The sequence below is a fragment of the Dendrobium catenatum genome, unplaced genomic scaffold, assembly GCF_001605985.2.
Source record: "Dendrobium catenatum unplaced genomic scaffold, ASM160598v2 fragScaff_scaffold_629, whole genome shotgun sequence".
NCBI classification, from domain to species: domain Eukaryota; kingdom Viridiplantae; phylum Streptophyta; class Magnoliopsida; order Asparagales; family Orchidaceae; genus Dendrobium; species Dendrobium catenatum.
Window position 1 is genome coordinate 594,491 of NW_021319091.1, and position 19,300 is coordinate 613,790.

The 19,300-nt window shown below is 37.4% G+C and overlaps 1 long non-coding RNA gene across 1 annotated transcript; it reads right to left on the minus strand.

The window, feature by feature from the left end:
* Window positions 1-18: 18 nt before the first annotated feature.
* LOC114579779 lies at window positions 19-18,913 on the minus strand. The gene is made up of 2 exons (XR_003700958.1): window positions 18,723-18,913; window positions 19-1,683 (listed from the first exon to the last, which is right to left on the minus strand). It is a non-coding gene; the product is annotated as an uncharacterized LOC114579779 (long non-coding RNA).
* Window positions 18,914-19,300: the final 387 nt, after the last annotated feature.

The following is a 19,300-nucleotide window of genomic DNA, read 5'->3' on the forward strand; positions in this document are numbered from 1 at the left end:
CGAGTTTGTGTGTGTGTGTTTTTTTTTTTTTGTTAAAACCCATAGAGGGGCCTACGCGTTAATATAAAAAACCGGTTACAAAGTCCTTAATAAGAACCTTCAGCTCTCTAATGCTCGTCAGAGCTACAAAGTCAAAAAGAAAAAAACCTATGAGCTGATGGTTCCTAAATCTAAGAGTAACAAAAAAACCTAATAACATGCTAGGGCTGCAAGATGACAGCACCCAAAAATAGAAGAGGATAGGATAAAGAATGAACCCGATCTTCCTGGCAAAATTGTGGTTGAAACCACTAGAGCCCAAAAAATGATGCAGAATCGAGACGACGAACCTAGTGACAATCCAACTCTTGAAGCTGCAAAAAAAGAGACTACAAGGGAGGCAGATAAACTTAAAAGATAGCTAGAAACAGACATTAACCACAAAATCAATTTGGCAATAATGAGACAGAATAAGAGAAACATCACCCATGTATGCGAGTTTGTGTTAAATAGCCTAAATGTCCTATCAAGATGAGCTACGTGCTACCATCAACAGTTATCAAATGCTTAACCTTCTATTCTATTCAATTCAATTCAAATTGGTAGGTTGGGAAAGGTGGTAGCAATGGTGGCTAATGATGGCGGCCGATGATGATTGTAATCTATAGCAATTGGTGGCAGTCGTGTGATAGGAAATACCCACTTTGGAAGCAATAATCAATGAAACCTACTGTCCACAGCGGAAAATGACAGCAAAATAGTGGAAGAAACAGCAAATCTGAGAGAAATAGTGGAGAAACAACTTGTAGTTTACTAGCAGATGAAAGAAAAACAATAAAGATACAAGAGATCCTCTATTCGAGAGGAGAATCACACTCTCCCAATCTCTAGATATCAATCTAGAGCCTTAGCCACAAAAAAACCCAAGAGAACTTTAAGAAAAATCTCACATAACCCTAACCCTAGCCTTTTCTCCCTACTTAATGCATACAATTCAAAATTAATACAAAAGGATCTAATCGCCCTTGCTTCTCCGATTGTATTTGAATATCAAGAGGACCCCACCCTTTCCCACCTCTTTGAAGCCGCCGGCCCCTTCTGTTGTAAACAAGCCGAACCGGCCCAGGGGGCTGGGCCGACTGGACCGGTCCAAGGAGGGGACCGGTCTAACATCGTGATCGACGGTAATGATGATAGGTGATAGGTGATGGCAATCGTAGCAAAATAAACTAAGAGATTAATTTCAAATTCTTTAGAATTTCATTCTAAATATATTTTTCATCAAATAAAATGCTATTATTTCTAAAATCTTGACAGTTAAAATATTTTGCACTGAAATTTTTGGACCAAAAAACTCCATAAAAAGTCTACCGACTGCGTTTATCAGAATGGCACAAAATTAGAACAAGACATAACTAGGGAAAACAATTGGAAACAAAACTAAATATGCTACACAGAACAGTAGTAGCACCGCAAAGACAAGCAGGTATTTTGTATCTTATCAAGCGCATCCAATTAGTTTCTGGAAGAAGGATTACCTTGACAGTAGAAGAAGGATTACCAGCAGGCAAAACTTGAAGGTCAGCTTCTTTCATTGGGAGGATCCTGAAGGCTTTTAATTTTTGTCCTACTGCATGACGCCATAGAGTGTTGCAGTGTGCACTAAGACTTTCACTGGTTTAATCCATACAACCACTTGTTTCTCTGCAAAACAGAAAAATAAATAAAAATGCTAATTAGATAGAATTAGAATGAGCCAAATCATTATAAAAGTGCTTTTTTAATATAAAAAACTCAAAAAAATTTATGTTAGTACTTATGAAGTTAAACAGTTTCTTTGAGGGAGAGAGAGATAATATGAACAGCTTTCACATAAGAAAAAATTATTAAGACATAAGATATTAGATTTAGGCTTCGTTTGGAATAACTTTTTTATTTCTTTCTAAAACAGCTTTTTAGTACAAAAATTTTTTGAACTAAAAAACTGTTTTAGAATGTAGTAAGAAAGCTGTTCCAAATGAAGCCTAGCTTAATGTCCTATAAGAGTATTTGAAAAAATGTTGATGTAGAAAAGCTAGAAGATTAGCTCTCATTCATATTCTTAAACTTTTGACTTGAAAATAACTAAATAAGTACCATTAGGCCATCAAATTAGTTAGAGAAAGAAAGACATTAGGTTTCTTGCAGAAAAAGATGACACAAAATCACTTACAAATCAAATTTCACACAAGAGCAAACGAATGTTTGGCTAGAAGAATGACGCAGATAAGACTGAAACTTACAAACACTAGCCTAAGAACCATGAAGCATACAATATGAGTTAAAGCTCAGAGATTTACTTAGGGCATGCTTAGTGCTCATGCATATTCATATCTTCATCTTCCTATAAGATGCCAGCTTTGATATTTGGTTATTCAAAAAAACTGATATAATGAGCTGTACATTATTTGCTCCCTATCAAACGCATTAGCTTTTATATTTGTTTGATCGATAGTGCTCGATAACTAATTTCTGGCTAAGGGCCGATTTCCAGATTCAAGCAAAGCAAAAACTGATTAGACATACAAGTCCTTGAGTAAACTATGGCAGCTTACTCTACTCATAACATGAGTAGGGAATTATAGAGAAATATTTAGGCTTTGTTTGGGACGGTTTTTTTATTGCTTCTTAAAGCATCTTCTTAGTACAAAAATTTTAATTTTTATACTAAAAAGTTGCTTTGAGAAGCAATAAAAAAGCCGCCCCAAACGAAGCCTTAGGTTGCTCGTCCCACGTTCAGTACCATTTGTAAAACTTGTATAAAAGAAGAAAGGTCCTTTGATCTGCTGAAACTCTATTTGCTAATTAGAATAGTATGTAGAATAGATTTCATTGACATTTCAAAGTTCCAAATCAAACTCCAAATTGAGCAAAAAAGAAATCAGATTCACTCTGTAAAATCTAAGTGCTCTACTATTTTTTGTGCAAATTCTCTTACAAAATACATGATTTATAATGTATTTTAGGTATTACAACATATTTTCTTGGATTGCAATACAGTTTTTTAATATGTTATATGACAATATTTGGCTTAAAAAAAAAATTATAGCTCTCTTAGCTGTTGCGTTGCAAAACTAAGTAAAAAATACTTACAAATACGTATCATTGTCTCGTACTCCAAACTAAATAAAAAAAAGAATTCTTACATAAAATTTCCATAATTCCATGGATTAATCGTGGCATATAAAGTAACAAACAAACAATTTAAAGAACCTTAAAATGCATTTGAATGACTTTAAAGCATAAATACCTGATTGATAGTGCTGCTGCTGCAGAATTAATTATAAATAGAACAATTGCGAGGAGAACTTATGATAAATATGTAAGCATGCTGCTAAAGGGCATTTCTAGCTAACAATAATGACGAAAAAACAAATAAAACCAAAGAAGAGTATGCAGATTAAAAAAAAAAAACTTGGTACCAGCTAGCTAACTAGCTCCAAAATTGAAACACTGCAGCATAGTGAGTGATACGTGATGCATGACTAAAATGTTTTAATTGAATGCGATAAGAATTTACACGATCTTTTGAATAAAACAATTAAGATTAAAACTTTTAGCAATCAAAACGACAAAGTAAAACAAGAGAGGGGTGCCTACGTTTAGGCTAAGCCACTTGCCAAACACTTGGAAAATCAAAACAAGTTATAAATTCAACAATCATGCGAATTAAGTAGCTTTCAACAAAATCTCTAATCTAACAACAAGATTAGAAGCATAGAAAACACGCTCAATCCTACGTTTACTAAGCTTAGGCATAAGACGAAGCATGGCTCCTTGTGAATCGTCACCACCTACAAGATTAAGGTATTAGGAAAGTATTTGAAAAGGGGAAGAAGTTCACCTTTGTCAAGCTCGGATGTAAGTAGTTGAGATGTTGACGAAGTTCGTCGTAGCTTCCTTTGAAGGTTCAACGGGAGAGAAAGAAGTTTCTCCCAAGCGTTGAAGTGTTGAATCCTTTAATGGGAGGGAGGGGGTGGGCTATAGTGGGAGGGAGGGGGTTTAAAGAGGCCTTTAATGCATTCTTAAATTATTAAATTAAGTTTGGAAAGAAATATTTCATCCCATCTTAATTTAAAATTTAAATAAGGTTGGATTTAATAACTTTCCTAAAATAGGATTTCATAAATTAGGTAACTATTTCAAATTCAAATTGATTTGAATTTAATCATAAGTAAAATTACCAAAATTATGAGACCTAATATAGGAAAGATGGGTGGCACGTGGGGATGGGGAAAAAGCCAAAGATGGCCGGCGGTGGGAGGGGTTTACGGCCGTGGAGGGGGGGTGGGGTGGGGGCTTTGGCAGCGGGTGGTGATGGAGGTCTCAATGGCCGACGGTTTAGGAGGTACAGGGAAGCTCTTGGCCGGCAGCTAGGGAATGAAGAACAAAAGAGAAAATAGCTAGGTAAACAAGTAGAACCACAAACCCGGTCGTCTCCAAGGTTGGTGGGTGTTCCAAATTCCCTCTCCAAGGGACCTCGCTCCAATCTCTCAAGCTCTCATAAGAACTCAAACAAAAAGAAAAATTTTTATCATTCAATCATTCATTCATTAAACTTTCAAAGAGAAACATAGGGGCTATAAATAGCATTATACATAAGACTCAAAATAAGAAAGACGACAATGCCCTCAGGGCTTACATACAACCTCCCTTAAGTAAGGGGTAAAAATGGAAAAATAACTACAACATAAATAATAAAAGATAAATAACATAATAAAAGACAAATACATGAAATGACTCAAAACTACATCGACTCGATCGTGGTCGTCGATCGACGGCCACGTCTCTGATAGGCTTTCCAAGATCTGATGTCCCCATCAATACGTCAGAACAAAATTACTATGGTCGAGGATGAATATCAATGCAAATGATCTTCAAATTCCGTAAGCTTATAATTAAATTGAGCGTCTCCATAAGACGAATACAATGAGCAAAAGATCGCTTAATTCCATCCTCATTAAGACACTGATAGGAAATACTTGAGTTAGCAAGCAATCCTATCGGATCTACTTGAGTTCACAAGCAACCCTAATACGAAATTGGTAAAAAACTTCGAGAATATCTAAGATTGGAGATAAAATGGCCAAGAAAATAATAGAACTTTATTGAATACTAAAGCAAACATAAGCTATAAGAAAATATACAATTGATCCTTTATTCGAGAGGAAGATCATTCTCTCCTAATCTCTAAACACTAAGTCTAGGGCCCAAAACTCCAAGAGACTCCAAGAGAACACCAATCTAAGCATAACTTCACCCTTCCCCCTTCATCTCTATTTATAAGCCTTTCTGGCACCATAACTGCCCATCTCACCTTCCATACATATATTTAATTTAGAATTTAAATTCCCCAACTTTCATATATGTATTTAATTTAGAATTTAAATTCCATAGTGGACCCCACTTTAGGAGGAAAGCCTAAAATAGGCTATGGGCCCTACCAGCCTAGGCGGTAAGATTAGGGAGAGGCGGTTTGCACTGCCATTGGTATACCCGGGTCAGTCCATGTGGGTACGGCTGGGTCGGTTCGGGAGGATCCGACCTCTCCCAAGTTGGGTTGGTATGAAACGACCTATCAATACTGCCCTCCCAAAGAGCTACCTTGTCCTCAAGGTGGAAGGAAGGAAACTATTGCTTCACATGCTCATAAGGTTCCCAGGTTGCTTCATAAATTGAAAGCTCTTTCCACTTGATTAACACCTCCTTTAATCCTCCCTCTCCTTGGCGCACCCCTTGTAACTCACAAGGTTCCAAACTTACTTCTAGATCTTCTATTAAAGTGACGGGTAATTCAGATTTGATTGGATAGTCTCCAATAGCTCTTTTTAACTGAGATACATGAAAAACTGGGTGTATAGTAGCCGTTGGTGGTAGATTCAGCCGATATGCCACTGCCCCAATTTTCTCTAAGACTTCATAAGGCCCAAAGTATCTTGGAGCGAGCTTCTCATTCCTTCTGTTGGCCATTGTTTTCTATCGGTAAGGTCGAAGCTTTAGGAAGACCTCCCCAACTTCGAACTGGACATCCTTCATATGCCCATCAGCTTGTTGTTTCATAATCTGTTGGGCTCTCTGAAGGTGTTTCTTTACTTTTTTAACACTTTGTCTCTTTCCTCCAAGTATTCTTCTACTCAAGAAACGAGAGTGCTGCTACTACCACAGGGCACCAAGAGAGGAGGATCCCTTCTGTACAACACCTTGAAAGGGGTCATCTGAGAAGAAGAATGATAAGAGGTGTTGTACCAATATTCTGCCCATGACAGCCATTTGGCCCAGAGCTTAGGTTTCTCTGATACGAAGTACCTCAGATAGGTCTCCAAGCTTATGTTAACCACTTATGTATGACTATCTATCTGTGGGTGGTAGGCACTACTTTTAGAACTATTTCTTGTAATATGAACAACTCCCTCGAGAAATGGCTGAGGAATACTTTGCCTCTATATGATATTATTGCCTATAGTACTCCATATAATCTGACTATCTCCCTGATGAAAGTGGCTACCATTGTTGTTGCGGTGTAGGGGTGCCGAAGAGGAATGAAGTGTGCGTACTTGCTGAGTCTATCCACCACCACCATGATGACTGTGAATCCTTCGGATCGGGGTAGACCATCTATAAAAATCATGAACACTTCGTCCCATACCCTGTTTGGAAGTGCCAAAGGTTGTAGCAATCCTCCTGGAGCCATTGCCAGATACTTGTTTCTCTGGCATACCTCACATCTAGCTACCATGTCTTCCACATCTTTATGTATCCCCTTCCAATATAATTCAGCTGCTAATCTTTGGTATGTCTTATGTACCACTGAATGGCCTCCAACTGCACTTCCATGAAATTCTTGTAGCAGATTTGGAATTTGGATGGAAGTCCTTGGCATCACAAACCTTCCTTGATGTAAGAGTCTTCCTCCATCGAGTGAGTATCCGGGATGGCTGCCTGTATCTTTTACCAAATCCTCCCTGATCCTTCTTAATCCTTCATCCTGCATACTTTCTTCCTTGATTGCCTCACAGACTAATATCAATGGTATCGAGATTGATATCCCTTGCAATTCCCCTACACACCTTGATAGAGTGTCGGCGGCTTTATTTTCCAATTCAAGCCTATATTGGATCTCAAATCATAGCCAAGGAGTTTGGATAACCACTTCTGATATTTCTCAGTCACCATTTTTTGCTCGAGTAAGTATTTTAAACTTTGGTGATCTGTTCTAACGATGAAGTGCTACCTAATTAATAGATAGGGATGCCATTTTTGGATTGCCAGCACAATCACTATTAGCTCTCTCTCATATATTGATTTTAGCCGAGATCTGGTTGAGAGGGTCTGGCTGAAATATGCTATAGGCCTGTGGTTCTGTATGAGTACCGCCTCCAACCCATATCCGGATGCATCGGTCTCTATTACAAAAAATCTGACTGAAATCTGGAAGAGCTAAAACTGGGACTGTCGCCATGACTTCTTTTAATTTCTCAACTTCGTTTCCCCGCAAGAAGTTGTCCTTCTTTAGTTACTCGGTTAGAGGTCTTGCCATGGTATTGTATCCCTTTACGAACCTCCGGTAGTAGCATGTGAGTCCTAGGAACACCCTCAACTCTCATAGGTTCTTTGGTATGGGCCACTTCTGCATAGCCTCAATTTTGGTTTGCTTAGCTTCCACCCCTTCTTGGGAGACCACGTGCCCCAGGTACTCCATCCTAGGTTGTGCGAAGCTGAATTTCTTTAGGTTTGCCCTGAGATGATGCTCCTGTAGGACTCCAAATACCACCTTTAAGTGCTCCGAATGCTCCTTCGTGGTTTGGCTATATACAAGTATGTAATCAAAGAAAACTAAGACAAATCTCTGAAGGTATGGCCTGAATACCCGATTCATGAGAGATAGGAAGGTAGCAGGAGCATTTGTAAGTCCAAATGGCATTACCAAGAATTCGTAGCGCCCTTTGTGTGTTCGAAAGGCCATGTTCTTAATATCCTTGTCCTTCATTCGAATTTGATGGTAGCTTGATTTCAAGTCCATTTTGGAAAACACCTTTGCTTCATGCAGCTCATCCAATAATTCACCGTTCATCGGAATGGAAAACTTATTTGGCACAGTCTCCTTATTTAATGTCTTATAATCCACACAGAACCTCCAGCTCCTATCTTTTTTCTTGACTAGCAAGACGAGATTAGAGAAAGGACTTACACTCGGCCTTATGATGTCTGCCTCAAACATTTCCCTGATAAGCTTCTCGATCTCATCCTTCTCAATGTGGGGCTAGCGGAAGAGTCATACGCTGATTGGTGATACCCCTTTCTTCAGAATAATTGCATGCTCCTGATCTCTGGTGGGTGGTAAGCCTTGAGGTGGATGGAAGATTTCCTTGAACTGTTGTAAGATTGGTTGTATTACAAGAGGGATTTCTCCTTTGTTCCCCACAATGATCCCCTCCAAGCTTTGCAGTTCCACCCAATATCCTCCTCCTGCCACTTGTATGCTCCTTATCATGAATTTGAGAGATTCTCTATATCGTGACAGCCCTGTATCGCCCTGGATCATCATCCTTCATCCTTCCCCCACTAATTCTATTCTTAAAGCTCCCCAATTGACCTTAATTTACCCCAAAGTTTGTAGCAACTTCATCCCCAATATGACGTCGGTGCTTCCCAATTCTAAGGGAAGGAAATCCTCCCTTACATGCAGCCCTTGTATAGTTAGCACTACTCCCCTATAAACTCTTCTAACCATCTCCACCTTTTCCATGCCCATCATTACCCCATAGCCACCAATGTCCACTAACCTCATCCCCAATAGGTCTAGAATCTAGGGGGAGATGAAATTGTGGGTTGCCCCGCTATCTATGATCAACACTACCACCTTCTTAATAGCTATTTCTCCTTTGACCTTCATAGTGTGATTCAGAGTGAATCCCACTACTGAGTTAGGGAGACTTTTGCTACATCTAAATGAATCCTCTCTTCTTCCTCCGTTTCTAACCCACTTCCACCTCCCCCTTCAGCTTCCTCGTCATCACATACGGTGAGAACTTGAAGAGTTTGATCCTTGCACCTATGTCCTGGCATGTACTTCTCGTCACACCTAAAACACAATCCCTTGACTCTTTTCTCTTGTATCACTTTTTTGGTTAACTTTTTGAAATTTCCCCCACTTCCTCCTCCCCCGGCTTTTTTCCTTGGATGCTTCCTTCAGACTCACTGGTGCTAGTCCTTTAGATGGTAAGAATGTGGTTGTCATCCTATAAGACCCCCCCCCCCTGAGTTGTTCCCCTTAGCCACTCTCTCCATCTTCTTTTGATATTCTATCCGCTATGCTAAATCCATGGCTTTTCCCAAGTTTCTTGGCTCCAATACTCTTACTGTTGCCCAAATTTTTAATTTAAGTCCTTTCATCTAGTTTCCTTCTAGTACTGTCTCTGAGAGCTGGTCTAATCTGTTGGCTAGGTACTCGAATCTATCTCGGTAGTCTGCCACAATTTCCTCCTATGTTAAGGAAAAGAATTGCTTATAGAAGTTTCCTTCCCTATCTATCTGGAAACATTCGATAAAGCATTCTTTAAATTCCCTCTAAGTCCAGATAGGCTCCCTCCTGTCCCTCCATTGGTACCATGCCAACGCCTTTCCTTTCAAACATAATCCAACTGTCGTTAGCTTCTCTTCTTCTGTTAGTCCATTGACGGTGAAGTATCAATCATTCGACCTTGTAGATCCAGCCATGACCATCCTCTCCCTCAAAGACGGGCATCTTTAGTTTCCTTACCTTTGGATCGCCTCCGTTCCCTCGAAATCCACCATAACCTCGAAATCAGTTGTCCCGATCTTCCCTCCGACAATCATACCTACATTCCGCATCAGATTCCATTCTTCCTCTTTCAAATTTAGCATTTTGGTAGTAGAACTCCTCTCTCCTTCCTGGAAATTCAACAGCCCTTCTGTTGAGTCGGGTGCTTATCTTCTCCCTAGAAAGTGGTTCTAGAGGAGGCATGCCTCTTCTCCCTCCAAGATATCTACATATGGATTTTCCCTTCCCCTAAACTTGTTAGGGTTTCCTCTTCTTCCATGGTCGACATTAGTCTCCCTTGCTTCCGATGTTGCCGGAGTGGTCTTCACCTCAAGTAATTTCTTTAACATCTCCTCCATGATGGAAAACTTACCTTCCATCCTTTCGTTGTTGGTAAAAATCTGATTTTGAAAATCAGAAAAAATCTTCCCTCCAAATCATTTTTGAGTTGTCCAATTTTTCCTTCAAACACTTCTACCTTCTTTCTGGCCATCTTCCTTCCTATGAATCGCAAGAAGTTTGCCTTCCGGATGTGAAATCACTGCTGAAATTTTAAAATTTCAGCCATCGTTGGTCCCAAGACGATGCTCTGATATCAATGTGATAGGAAATACTTGCAAGTAATACTATCGAATCTACTTGAGTTCGCAAGTAATCCTATCTGATCTACTTGAGTTCACAAGCAACCCTAATACGAAATTGGTAATAAATAGCGAAAATATCTAAGATCGGAGATGAAATTAACGACCAAGAAAACAATAGAACTTTATTGAATACTCAAGCAAAAATAAGCTAGAAGAAAAGATACAATTGATCCTCTATTCGAGAGGAGGATCGTTCTCTCCCAATCTCTAGACACTAAGTTTAGAACCCAAAACTCCAAGAGACTCCAAGAGAACACCAATCCAAGTATACGTTCACCCTTCCACCTTCATCTCTATTTATAAGCCTTCCTATCCCCATAACCGCCCCTCTCACCTTCCATACGTATATTTAATTTAGAATTTAAATTTCCCACCTCTCATATATGAATTTAATTTAGAATTTAAATTGCCTCTACTGGACCCCCACCTTGGGCGGCAGGCCTAAAATAGGCTGTGGGCCCTACCAGCCTAGGCGACAGACCAAGGAGAGGCGGTTTACACCGCCTAATTTAAATTCCCTAGTCGGTCCATGTGGGGTCGGCTGGGTCGATTCGGGAAGAACCGACCTCTCCCAAGTTAGTTTGGCACGAACCGACCTATCATGCACTTAAATATTGAAATAATGGTCTATTATTAATGGCGTTACTAAGGGACGTTTGGTAGAGTATTCATGATTTTAAATGGATTGCCACTCTCAAAATCTACAAATAGACCTGCTTTCTACATAAAGGGGGCTTTAGCTTGCCAGTTATAAGAGCTTGGATGCTTGAAAAATCTCAGAGCTCCACCGCCAGATCACTGCCCGGCTAATATCATCAAAGCACCACTCATTACTGTTTTGGACAACCATCCAACTACCACCACTCGATCGTTGTCATCCAACCATCGCCATCATTAAACCACTGTTGTCGGACCATGTTGTCAAGCCCCAAAATCTAATTTGAAAGAATTGAATTTCTTTATCATTTAATTTAAATATCAACTAGAGTTGTCTAATTTCACATAAATAGTAGATCGAATATAAAGGGCAAAAAACATAAATTCATTAATTTGATATTTACGACTTGATACAACCCCAAAATAACTTTTATATAACAGTCATGATACAAAATAAGCTGGTCCATCACTACTACATATCATGACTACAAAAGAATAATTAATAAGTGTAGAATAAAAAATAAAGCATGTTGTCCAAAAGCTCACTTCACATGATCCTCACCTTTACCCGAAAACATGTAAACATTACATAATGAGTATAAAGGTCCAGCAAGTCATCAATATCTACAATTGAAATCAACGCATCAATAGAAACAGTAATGATATAACTACAGTGTAACAATCAATATGAAAAATATCATGTAATTCAAATACATTCTATTATACACAAACACACACACACATACATATACCTATTAGTTATATTCTTGTCATATATCATATGATCATGTTAGTATTCTATCAGTCCGCTGCATATTAGTTAGGTTAATCATCCAATCATATCATCAGTTAATCAATCATTGTATATCATATCTCATGTATCATCAGTCTTATCAATCATCAATCATCGGTCACATATGTGATCAGCCTATCCATCATATTTATCATCAGTCTATCACATCTATCATATATATCATCAATCATCAGTTTTATAAGTTGTCATTCTACAGTTCTTACCAATCAGTCTTATGCCAGTTTCCAAACATTAATCATCCACACACACACATACATATACATATATATACATTAGGTTTTATTTTGAATTTTGTTGTACTTTTTAAACTTTAGCGAGTATTTTATCCTTTTTGAACTTGTAATCTATTTACTTATTCAACGTGTAAAACCTTTGTGAGTTTTATACTATCATATATTTCGATCATATTTATAATGTTTATAACCAAATGATGCAAACATCTAAAGCTTTGGGGATATTTTTGACAACAATCTTATTAGCTGAAAGAAAAGATCATATAAACCAAAACCAAAAATGAAGAGTGCTAAATGTTTTCAGATTCTTCCAATCATAAGAATGAACTATTCAAATAAGAAGGATTTTTAAGGATGGAAAAAATTGGCGAGAGTACTTGGAAAGTAGAGAGCCACCACATTACAAAATAAATATACTAGTAGATGAACACATCGATCTAAAAGCATAAGCTAATTAGCGAGGATCACCAATGCTACATAAGAAATTTAACTCATTTTTCACTTTCAATAAAAAGCTACTTCAATGTGAATTCATATCAATCATCACCCATACTCAAATAAAAACTTTACTGAATATCAGCTAGTGTCATGTACCAAGTAACAACTTAACCAGGTAAAGATTGTGGGAGTTCCTCACTCTCAAATCTTGCTCAACCATGATACAATATTGTGAGCATATGAAAGGTGATCGAGCTTAAAAATTTTAGTGCTTGATTTACAATTTTTTTTCCAGAGAATTAAGATTTATCAAGATTTTAGCTCAAGGCTCTTTATTGGTGCCACTACCCATAATTAATCACCCCTCTAATTAGGGAGGATGCATGAGCTTAAATTTAGACTTAAATTTAGTTCATGAATGATATAGTTATGCGAATGAAAATAAATATGATAAAGATTCTACGATTCCATCATCTTGAGTTTACTAGTTGGCCCTAGTTCAAAGAGTCAAGAGTCTTAAGTATATATTTTGATCAAATAAGTAGCAACTTATGATACACTGACACTTCTCCTCAAAGAGGCGTGCAGTGTCCGTCATGTATCCGATACGACATGCACCCGACACTCTCCCAACACGTGTCAGACACATCGAAAACGTGTCCAATTAAAAAAATATTAAAAACAAATTGGACACGCGTGTCCAACACTCGTATCTTAAATATTTTATGACTTTTTTAAAAATATAATTTCTTATATTTAATTTTTTTACTTATTTATAATATAAAAATTAAATTTCTTATTTCTTATCCACAACACCAAATCAATAGCCCTCTCAACATCGACGATAAACACCCTCTTAATATTGATGGACAATATTTATTGCATAACATCAATTCCCGACTCTCGACAACATTGTCATCTCCTCTCTTGATGACTGATAAACGACATCGACGCCCGACTCGATATCTTAATATAAATTATTTTAAATAAAAATTCTAGTTAAATGACTTATTATTTCTAAATTATTTTTAAAATTATAATTATTTAATTTTATTCATTATTTTTAAATTATAAAAACTATAATACCGTGTCCAACCCATGTCCATGTCCTATATTTTCAATAATTGACTTGTTCTGTATCAGTGTCTTGTCATATCTGTGTCGTAATGTCCGTGTCTATGCATCATAGATATCAACTATGATTTATCCCATCCAAATTTGGTACGAAGGATCATGGGTGGAAGTTTGTTGAATATGCAATTCTCAATGTCAACTTTTAGCTCATTTATTAGTAAAATGCATATTGTACCTCTCCAGCTAAATGGTTCATAGGTTTAGCATGCTAAGGCAATTGAAGATTTAGGTTTACTAAAATTGGGGAAACAAAACTTAGATTTAAGAAGCTGATGATGTTTGTACAGTCACTCCTTGGAGCGATGATTATAGTCTTCCTAGGATGTTTTGATGCCTAGCATTTATTTGAGTTAATGGATCCTTCTATGCTTGATGCATATATCGAGGAGATTTAGATTATTAAATGCCTTAACACATTTCCCAGAGGTACACATTTTAGCATATGTCAAGATCAAGATGATAGTTTCACTGAGATCTTTAGATTAATTATTAGTTTAGATTAATTATTAGATATACATTTGCAAGCTTTTTAAATAAAAATAAGTTTATAGCGGTTTTCCTTAGTAAATTTGTTTGATATTGTGTAATTTTGATCAATAAAATCTTTATTGGGAACCATAGAACATAACCATGCTTGGTATGCAATAGCATGCTTTTTGATGTATTAGCATAAATATCAAGGCAGTAGCATGAATGCACATGTTGGATGGCTGTTAATAAATCTATATATCTTTGAAGATGATGTAGAGCTTAGGTAGGCTTTACAAAGAAATAGGGTTGTCAAAATGAGTTTTTGGGTCGGGTCAAACTCAAAACTAACCCACCTTTGACTGATCTGACACGAACCCGACCAGATTGGACAAACATGTCAGAAATTGAGAGCTGGATCCGACTCGTAGTGTTACTGGGTTAACCCGACCTGACCCGCAATGACTAACTAGCGTGCTGCGAGCGTCAAGCACGAACTACGGGATTGCAGGTGAAAGCAGCCTGGCAGGACCATGCGGTGCGCAGGCGTGAGTAAGCAAGCGCGCGGGTGTGGGAATACATTAGCGAGTGAGGGCGATCTGGCGAAGCCACACGAGTGCGGGTTTGCTGTGGCGAGGGTAAACTGGCAGGACCACATATAATGCAGAATGCGACTGCTCGTGTGAGTTGTGAGCGAGTGCAAGGAGTCTGGAGAGTTCAAATGCAGGTCAAATTCGGCTTAAACTTGGACCTGACCCGATTTTTCAAGCAAATAAAAATTTTTCCTTATTGGGCTCAAGATTCTCTGGATCAGGTTAAGGTAGGGTCAATAACTAATAATTAACACCCCCACAAAGAAAGTTTGTGCAGTAGAGTATTGACAATTCCTTTTAAGTCAAAAAATAAAAGAATCGAATATTGCTAACCATTGGATAAAATTGTCATTTGGAGGTCAAACATGTTGACTTTGATCTCTAGGATTTTATTTGGACTTATATCAAATTTCTTTTTTACATTTTAGATTTTCTATTTCTTCTATATGTTAACATTTATTAAAATATTATCTTGGCATTCAACTAAATAAATATGTAAGAATAGACCAAACAATAATCAAGTTAAAAATAACTATTTTAACGTTGTTCAACACTCAACTGACCTACATCCACATCAAATGCACACATAGACTAGGCTTTACTATCCATACTAGCAACCACAAGCTCAACTCCTTACCGCTTGAGAAGAAATAGAAACCTTCACTATCTTGTCTAAAGGGCAATAATACTCATTGTTTGATGAAAAAAAAAATGTTACTGCCGACTCAATTCATGTCTTAAAATTAACTAAGAGAAGTTTAATAAAAATGATTAAATCAACTAGTATTTCTGGTATGTAAGTACATACACCAAATGACCAATATAACAAAAGAATTATATTTCTATTATAATAGGAAATCATCATTACAAATGAACAGAAGAGCAACATATCAAAAATAACATTATGATTACAAATAAACTGATGGGGACATTAGATCGTGGAAGGTTTATCAGAGGCATGACTGCCGATCTATGGTCACAATTGAGTCATTGTACTTTTGATTTATGTTATGTATTGTTTTATTTATGTGTCATTGTATTTGTTTTAATTTTTATGTTGTTTTATTTCCCGTTGTACCCTTCTAGTAAATGGATGTCATATGTAAGCCCTGGGGGCATTTTCGTCTTTATTTCTTGACTCTCATGTACTGGGCTATTTATAGCCCATTGTTTTATTTTTCAAGTAATGAATGATATTTCGAGAATTATATTTTCTTGTTGGAGTTCTTGAGAGAGCTTGAGAGATCGGAGAGAAACCCCTTCGAGAGGGAGATTGGCGCGTCATCCACTAACCTTGGAGACGGCCGGGTTCGTGGTTTTCCTATCCTCATCTTCTCCAAACCCCATATTCCCCTTCCCCACCTAGCCATTGACCAAGGACCCCCACCCATTGCCGCCGGCCACCTAACCTCTCCTCTCGACCCCTACCCCCAACATTCAATTTCCCACATCCAAACTTCCCCTCACCCGTCGGCCCTAACACATAACCGCCGGCCCCACCACCACCCACGTCATCCTTAGGTTTCCTAATTTGGGTGAAGGCGATTTGGAAACAATTTGAAATCCAAAATTCTTTCCTAATTTAATCCATCTATTTTAGGAAAGTATCTAATTTAAAATCAATTTGAATTTAAATTCAAATTGGATTTGTTTTTTTACTTTCCTAATTCTTAATTTAAAATTAGGAAGCTTTAACTCTCCCCCATTAATTCCCCCCCCCCCTGCTCATGCATGCCGCCGGCCCCCCTTGCTCTTTTCTCATTAAATCCCTTTAAATTATTTCCTAAACACAGCTCCCCACTTAGGAAATAATTTCAAAACCCCAATTCCCTCCTTGGCCGAAAATTCAAAACCCCCAACCCTTAATTACTTTCCAAATCCTAAATCTAGAATTTGGAAATAGATCCCTCCTCATCCCCTTAATGCTGCCAGCCCCCTCTCTCTACCCGTCGCCTCTCTCTCCATCAATTCTCCCTTTCTCCACTTAATTCCCCACTGTAATTTAGGGATTGGATTTTCCCTCTTGAAGTTTCTTCCTTTGATTTTCTAAAATTTGAAATTAAATTTCAGATTTTGAAAGGAAGCTTGTTCTTTCCCTCTTCTCTATTTCATGTGGACGAGAAACTTCTTTCTCTTCACAATAGTCGAGAGCGCTAGCAATCCTTAGAAGACTTTGTCATCTAGCATCTATGAATGGCGGATCCAGAAATTGAATACGGTCTCTCCTACGACGAGCACGGATTTGTGTGCATCTTACTTTCAACTTTCTTCGACGTCAACCCGAGGATCGACCACACGGTAGAAGATTACATCGAGCGAATCCTAGATACCTTGGTGGAATCCATCGAAGAGAAATTGGAGATCGTCGAGTGGAGGATCGTCGCCGATCATTGACGAAGGTTTCCTACGCCCCCTTTTTTTATTTCTTGAATCTAACTTTTCTCGTGGTTTGATTGTAGTTACAAAGGACGTCTCCTCCTGCTTCTGCATGCTAAGCTTAGTAAACGTAGAGTTTTGAGTGTACTTCTTTGCTTACTAATTCTCACTGTTAGATTAGGGATTTTTATTGAAACTACTATTTTGGCATAACGTTGTTTTCTAATTTATTTTAAAAGTTTCAAATATCTGATTATGTGATTTAGCCTAAGCGGGAGTGACCCCTTTTTCATTTTAACTCATTGTTTTAACTGCTAATAGTTTTCTTCACTATTGTTTTAAGTTATGCAAATTCTAAACAAAAATCATTGCATTCTTACGTAGTTCTACATCATAGACATAATTATTTTTATTTCAATATTGACATGCATGAAAATTTAACGCCAAAAATTATTTTTCCTCCATGAGTTATATAGAATTAGTCCCATAAAACGGCGGCCTTGCGATGACCCGGTTAGGAGAATAGAGGTATTAGATTTGACTTATGTTAAGAAAGGTAGGGGTAGACCTAAAAAGACTTGGTTAGAAAATATTAGGAATGACCTTTCTTTATTAGATTTAAACGAGAATTTGACTTTTAATAGGACACAATGGAGAAAAAGGATTCATGTAGCCGACCCCACGTAGTGGGATAAAGGCTTGATGTTGTTGTTGTTGTTGTTGAGTTATATAGAATTAGTGAGTAAAACTGCATTCTTATTCGACAAATGTTGCTCCAAAACAAGACTTTTGGCCTTTAATAATATATGCTGATTGCTTAGCATCTTCGGCTTTATTTGGGGGGCTTTTTTAATGTTTTTCAAAGCAGATTTCTAGTACAAAAAATTTTAGTTCAATAAATTTTTATATTAGAAAGCTACTTTAAAAACATCAAAAAAGTCATCCCAAACGAAGCCTTAGAATCATAAAAGTTTCCTAGTACCCTGAAACTAACTTATCTGATGTCCAAGATAAGGTTGCTCATACCAAAAGTGATATATTATCTTCGATTGTTAGTTATGGTTCTGTATGGGAGTTTATGCTCCGATACTTCTGATCTACGAAAAATGGAAACCTCTTAAGACTATTGCAATGGGAATGCTTCAAGCAAGGCAAGTGTCGTCCAAAAAATTCTCAAAATTTGATGGAGCAACACATCAATAGCACACAATTTTTAAGCCAATTTCTTCAAGAAATCCAGTTTTTTTTTTTGTGCAATCGCTTTTATTTTTTCAAGAACGTTGATGCTTTTGAGCTGATCTCTTATGGGCATAGCCAAACTATGGAGGTTAAAAAAAAAATTTAATTAACTCATGGTCCCATTCGAAAGCCAGCTTATGTTTGCCAACACTCGTTGAAATTCTGAATCCGTTTATAATAACTAAACATGATATCTAAAAGGAAATTAACTAGTTCAAAGGAGTTGCCGAGATTCAGCTTTTTGGCCGACCAGAAGCAAGAACCCTAGAAGCATAAGCATGTGAAGGAGAAGAAGAGATTAGGATAAGGGGTGGTACAAGGGCGTACCGTAGCTAGGGCTTGAAGGTGTACTGCTGCGGAAGCTAAATGGGACCTCTGCGGGATTCGTCGTTGTCGAGGAGCCTATGTATTCTTTCTAAGCGCAATGCTGACGATCATGGCGCTTCAATTGTTCAACAATCCATCAGAAATTGAGAATATTTGTAATGGTCGCACGAAGAGATAAGAGAGACCAAGCCTAAAGCTTAGATATAAATGAGTCGACTCAAGAATCTCAGGCTCAAGCTCGGCTCGATCTTGTTAAGAAAGTTTAAATTTGGCTCATGAAATAATTAAAAATATTTTACATATATTTTATTAATAGACTTTAAAATCCAAATTAACTTCCAAATAGAATGAATTTGAATGGAAATTAACTTTTCAAAACAAAATGAACTAGATAAATCCTAAGATAAGAAGAAAACATTATTTTTTATTTGAAATTTATATGCATGCCACTTAAATGCTTAAAACTTTTTATTTATTAAATTATCACTTGATTAATTTCTATTAGGTGCTCCTGCTCAAAACCTCAAAATCTTCGATAATGAAATAGAGACGAGAAAATCACAGAATTAATGATTCCA